Consider the following 7,185-nt stretch of genomic DNA (forward strand, 5'->3'; position numbering starts at 1 on the left):
GGGGGGGGAAGAAGATATAACAACTATACCTTTTTGAAGTTGTTACAACAAGCAAATGGAAAGGACATGCTTGGGGGGGAGGGGAGAGAGGGAGGAGGGAGGGAGGTGTCGGTGATGGGCCATAATAATCACATACATTGTATATTGACAAAATAAAAATTTAATGAAAAAAAAAAAACAAATGGAATTTGAAAGCCATATAATGCATAGTTTAGTGTTGTTTACCTTTGGATGGGTGATTTTACTTTAGTATCTATGTTAAATGATTTAATATACAGCCTACCAATAAATTACCTTGTTTAGCTGTTGGGAAAATAGAATAGTTTGGTCAAGCCCCCTCACCTCCGGGCTGGTTAGGGGTGGTTCAGCACATTCTTTGTAAACAAACTGTGTGTGGGGGTGGAGTTAGTGCCCATGCATGCCAATGCATCTTTTTAGTTTTGTTGCTAGTGTGCGTCACAGAGAGTGTGGAGCAGTGGCCCTGATCTGCTGGTCCACAGAGAGCTCAAGTCTAAAAGGAGAGCATGTTTACTTTGCTGGCAGCCACTCAGTTTTTCTTTGGACTTTGTTGAGTTTCTGAGTTTCTTTTTGGACTGCCTAGCTCTGAGATGTGTGTGTGCTGAATAAAGACTACTCTTTCTTCAACCAAGTCTCCAAGGACCTTTTTTCCAGTTACCTAGCTCATAGACCTGCATGTGAAGGGTTTGTGACCCAGTCTGGACAACAGGCTTGAGGGGTCTGTGAGCTCCAGACCCAGCCCTAGCTTTACACTGGGAAATCACAAAATATAATTAAAAGTTACAGTTTTAAAATTTAAAAAAAAAAAAATATATATATATATATGTATATACATATACTTATACACCCATATATATATATTACCTCTATAAGAAATAAAAAGTGACTGAGCCAGTGTTATGTAAATGACCAGAGGTAGTTCCTGTGTACTAGCTTAAAATGGTCCCTGCCTGGCTGGGACCCTTAGCCCAAAGCCCATCAATGCCAAACTCAAATTCTCACACATCTAATTGCTTTACATGTTGTCCAAATAAACATATTTTTAGCCAAGTAGTGTCTACCTACTTTACATACCGCATGAAACTGCACCCAGCATCTGCTAGCCATAGATAAGACAAGGCCTGCGGCTATAGCAGATGTCAAAACACTGTTGCTCTTCAGAGTTCTCTGACCCAGAAACTCCTCACTTTGCCACTAAGCCACACCACCTAGACGCATAAGCCCCCTCTCTGATTTCTCCTTCTCCCTTGGGAGTTCTCTGCCCCTGTTTCTCTTTTGGGTGGTGGCATCATGCTGCTGTTTCTGGAAGGTCTCTTGCTGGGAGGGACTTCCCCTCTCATGTATCCCTGTCCAAGCACTGCCCAGTAAAGCTTATTTTGTGTTACGGTCTCTTATGATCCTGTCTCTTCCTTGTTCAAACCAAAAATTTCTGAACTTACCAGAGCCAACTGAGTCAGACTTTTTAATTCATTTGTACAATCTTGTGCAGAAGAAATGTGTTTTCAAAATCTTACTAATGAGGGCCAGCCCTGTGGCTCACTCGGGTGGGTGCAGCACTAGTAGCACTGAGGCTGCGGGTTCGGATCCTATATAGGGATGGCTGGTGTGCTCACTGGCTGAGCGTGGTGCAGACAACACCCTGCCAAGGGTTGCGATCTCCTTACCAGTCAAAAAAAAAAAAAAAAATCTTACTAATGAAATAAATTTTATTACATATTAATACTAATATACTTCTTCTGCTGACCCAACCAAGTTCTGAACTGACTGAGAGATGAAGGAGTCAGGGGAATGGTGATCAAGTTTCCGGTGGAACTACTGAAGAGAATGACATTCATGTGTAACAGCAATGTGCTTTCTAATGCTGCACCCAGAATTAAACAGATTTTTCCACTCAGTCTCAGGAAAAGCTGGAGATCCAAACTTCCCACTCCAGGGGCAGTTCGTTTTTATAGCTTAGTAATATTCCATTGTGTAGATATACCACATTTTCCGTATCCACTCCAGGGGCAAATCAGAGCTCATGCTTTCTCCATGCTTATGCACCCCAAAGTGGTATCCAGAGAAAGGGGTGCAGTCTTTTCATAAGTGTATCAGTCAGAGAAGCCACTGAGTGATGGGGAAGACACAGGCCAAGAGTTTCCTAAAGGATGGCTCTCCACACAGAGGGAAGCTGGGAATGAGTGTTCTCCCCTAGTAATCATATTCTCTTTTGTGATTGCAACTTATCATAAAAGTGGAAATGTTTCTGTGGAGAAAGTCTATATCCAAGATGATATGATTTTACTAGAGAACCACCAAATGTTCACAACCATACATTTATAGGAGGAATGCTATTATTCCTTCTGATAAAATACATATTTAAAATCCTCAAATTATATAAATGAAAATGACTAAATTTATTTTTATGTTTTGGGTCATAACATATAAGCCTAAAAATATGTCAGCTTAACTCGATGAAACACAATGGACTGATAAACCCTAGTTTCTATGAAATTTTTATGTTGTATTCTATGCTAGGAAAACAAAACACAGTTTTCAATTTGTTTAGAGACTCTTCTAGTGATTGTAGTTACTTCTGGCTTTTCAAAATAAACAGTTTCGTCTTGGTTCTAAGAATGCAGAGGCTCTAAACTTTAGCAGTAGTGATAGCCAAAAATGTATCAACAAAGGAAAGAAAAGCATGTGTGGGAACACATCATGCTAAGTTTCTCCAAGGCAAGTTGTAGTATGATGTTTATCAAGTCACAACCTTGGTTACAAATTCTATAAGCTTACATATCTGCCTGGCAAGCTTCTGTACTATGAGGTATTCTTGTAAACATCAATGGGACTGAAATGAAGCATGCAAGACTTAAGTCACAGGAACAAGAAGGAAAGTTTTGAGCACATAAGAATAAAGGGTTATATAAGGGTGCTGTGGCTTTAAACCGTAAGCCCCGAAACCCTGAGTGTGTTGTGACACTGTTGTGACATTTAAGAAGAGTTACACCAGACAATTTAGATTTCACTGTGACATATGCTGTATAAATTCTTTAATGTTTAGCTTATCTTGCACTAAACAGCAGAAGAATACTTAGTAAGTGCAAGTAGGTCAACATCACTTTAATTTGCATTATCAGTTCAGAAGAACATTTTACACTATATGTGTTGTGATAAAAACACTGTGTCATTTCTGTCACCCAATGCAGAGTATTTTTAGGTCTTTGCACATTATGTGTAGAGATATTTGGTATTGCCTTTAATGTAACTTGCCATCTGTGTTCTAGTTTCTAAGCATTGGCAGAAGTGAGCTAAAAGCATTGGCCAAACTTCAAGGGGTTAAGATTTTTCCTAACAAATATGGACTATTTGATATGAAAACCATCATTGTTTGATATGTCAAATAAAACATTTGTCAATCAAAAGTCTTTAAGCACTGGGCTATGTGACATTTACTCTTTTATAAACCAACAAAGTCCCTGGTGGCATGCCTTTTTTCCTCTCATTTAAATAGTGGTAGGAGAACAAATCATACTTCAGGGCAAGTTGATAACTGCCAGTCACGATTCCTGCCTTGTTTACTATAATGAGGAGGGTAATAAATGCATCTGACCATTTCGGCTGGCATTTGCATAGATGAATGATTTGTCCAGTCAGTGGCTCTCCAGTGATTTGGGTCTTTTTGTCAGCACAAAGAGCATTCAGTCTCTCTGGAATTTACAGCAGCCAAGCTCTCATTAGCAAACATCCTTTACCATGAATGATTCAAATAATTACCACTGAAATAATAAACTGTTTCACAAAAACATTTTATTTGATGGCTCCAAACATCAACTTTTCTGAATTGTTGACATTCAAATAAGCCAGAGAGCTTCATTGTTAAGGAACAATGGTGCTCTTGTTAAAGGGTGGGCATTGTTTTACCTCCAATAGACCTCTAAACTTGGCTGGTTATCAAATGTGTCCCTTAAACAGCCAGCCAACATTCTGGGTAATCAGGGGGCATGTACCAGATGGAGCAGTTAAAACTTTACATATTCAAACTCCAGGAAATATTCTTTAGATTTTCTTTTGAGGTTGCAAACCTAGAACTCCAGATTAATTAACAGCTGCTACTTTGTATCTTTTTTGCACCTATTGGAGCGAAACAATATTAAATGTCCTCACTTATACTAAGCTATTCAAGTGCGAGTTCTTTGCTGTAATAGTATTCTATGTGTATAATTAAGTGTTATTTGATATAGTTTTGGAGTTCAAACAAATGAGCAAGCAACAATTATACCTTATTATGATCTTCTCTAGTGCATAGCCATAGGGTCGCTCTCAGTGCATTACAAAATTCATAGCACCAGGCAGGCAGCAGTTCCTGTTATCAACTTTTTTCACCCTCTGTGCCATGCATAATTTAGAGAGTTTTATTAATTTTGAAGTAGTTTAATGTATGCGCATGTTCTAAAGATCTAGGTAGATTGTATGACTAAGTTTAGCTTTCATAGAGCAATTGTTTATGCATGTAAATGTCTGAAAAATATTTTCCCTCAAATCTTAAAAAGCTATGGTTTCATTTAAATAGATTAACTGGCACATTGCACCTTCTTCCTTACCTGCGAGGAAAAATTCAGGAAGGGAACGAGTGGAATATATTTCTGTGCTTTGCAAATTTCCTCATTACTTTGCTTTCACTTTCAAATTTAGACATGTTATATATAGCAAGAATGAAAAACCATCAACAATACTGAAATACCTTGATGTTCATGCAAAATTACAACATGATATAGGAAAATCATGATCATTGGCAAGCAAAATTTTAAAGTGTTAACTTTGCAGAATATTTTAAAGATATTAATAATGCCAACTAGATTATATAGACCCCGTAGTCTCACACCCAAAGAAGTCAAGGACTTCAAAATTGCCCTTCAAGATGTGCCTGATACATATGGACACTTAAAATGGCATGCAATTTCTTAAGCTTGCATTTCTATTTTGCAAAGATAGATGCAAATTAAAAACATAATTTTTTATACTTAAAATAATTTGCTTTACTTTAGTGGGACGTGGTGTCCAAATTCTCAAGTTTCTCCTTAGCCACTGGCTCAGAAGGTTTTATTCTGAATGATGTGTCTTTTTTGTTTCCCCTTCCTGATGCTGCCTGTTCTGGTTGGTAATCATGGTCAAAGCTACAGGGCCCATTTTTCATTTTGTTATTTTGTTTGTCAAATCAAAGGTCAAGAGATGATGAAGAAACCCCAAAATAGCCCAGGAATGGCAGATTTTCCCCCAAGTTTTCTAACAGAATTTGGTGCTTACGAAAGTGAGGGAATAAAGAACCAGCTTTAGCCATAAATCACGCAGGCAAGAGCTTTCTAAGTTTTGCACAGTTTCGCTTCCTAGTGCCTGGAGGCCCAGAAAAGAAAAGCAGGCATTCTACCGTTCATAGTGCCACCCTCACAACCTCAGGGCTGGGGGCATGTGAGGACAACTTTTGACAACAGCTCATCATTTATGATTGAAGTTGTTGACAAAGAATAAGTGCACCCTTAACTCTTTAGCTGTGATTCCTTTCAGACATCACTTGATGTAGTAGAGATGTAGAATCATAGAATGTTAGTGCCAGAAGCGACATAAGGATCACAGTAAGCAGTGGAACTGGTACTTGAATCCAGGCCTCCTGACAGCTTAGGCAGAGATTGCTCTCCTAGGCCATCATGATATGCCCCAAAGGCCCAGACCTTATTTGTGATTACCTTTCTCCTCACAAGTTTACACAGGCACATGCTCTATATATGTATGAACTTTTGTATTAATAAAAATGACAAAGGCAGAGATTGCTCTCCTAGGCCATCATGATATGCCCCAAAGGCCCAGACCTTATTTGTGAGTACCTTTCTCCTCACAAGTTTACACAGGCACATGCTCTATATATGTATGAACTTTTGTATTAATAAAAATGACAACACACAGTGTCACCAAGTAACAAAAGTGACTCTTGGTCAACTCTTTAGTGATGATGTCACTATAGGTATTTGGACAAGAATCACACATGGTAGCATTGTTGGTTCTTCCTCAGACACCTGCAGGAGTAATTTTATTTGTTCATTGTTTGTTTAACAAATATTCCAGAAACTTCTACATCAAGTTGCTGAGATGTTTTAAAGCCCAGATCTTCAGCTCATGTGGGAAAATATTGTTTTCAGTTCCATTTGGAAAGGAGAGGCAATAGTCCCATGGTTCCTTTTGAAAGAGTTAATGCAATCACTTGAGTTGTCTCAAAATACTGATGTATTGGATGTCACGGTTTGGTTGGAGGATTTAGGCAAGTATTTTGTCTTTAACCAATGCTCTGGTAAAACTGAATTTTGCTTTAAGCTCTGTTATGGATTGAATTATGACCACCCCCCACTTCCCCCACAATTCATGTGTTGAACCCCCACTGCAGTACTGTGATCTACAGTACAAATACAGAATGTGATCATATTTGGAGACAGGGCCTTTGAAGAGATAGTTAAGTTACAATGACACTGTTAGGATAGGCCTTAATCCAATCTCACTGATGTCCTTATAAAAAGAGGAAACTTAGACACAAAAAGAGCCATGAGGGGTGTGAGGGCACAGAGAAAAAAGCATGTGAAGTGGAAGCATGAGGGTTGCCATCTGTAAGCCTAGGAGAGGCTGGATGGTTTAAACAACAGAAATTTATTTTCTCCCTATACTGAAGGGTGGAAGTCCAGTATCAAGGTACCAGCAGGGTTGTTATGGCAGCCGAGCAGACTAATACAAGCTTCTTGAACATACAAGTTTCTGTAGTCTCTGAAATAAGCCTTGTTGGGCCCTCTACTTGAAATGTATTTCCTCCCCTTCTACTTTTTGCCTGCTTGCTCCTACTTATTCTTCATTTCCCAGCTTAGACTTCACTTCCTCCAGGAAGACTTCCTTCCCTGTACAGCTCAGGTCCAGTGCTCTCCTATGGGTCCAATAGCATGTCATACTTATTACACAGCACTGAGCAGAAAAACTGAGTTTGCACTCTCGCAAGCAGCAGCAAAAGGCTAATAGGTTTGGCATTTGACCCTGCTTTGCCCGATTTTAATGGGAAAATGCAATATTTTACAAATGCAATATGCAAAGTGCTCAGTGACATTGTTGGGTGTTCTTCTGTAAGGAAATCAAGAAAGTTCCAAGTACAAGTGT

Source organism: Galeopterus variegatus, unplaced genomic scaffold (genome assembly GCF_000696425.1).
Source record: "Galeopterus variegatus unplaced genomic scaffold, G_variegatus-3.0.2 Scaffold1057, whole genome shotgun sequence".
Taxonomy (NCBI): Eukaryota; Metazoa; Chordata; class Mammalia; order Dermoptera; family Cynocephalidae; genus Galeopterus; species Galeopterus variegatus.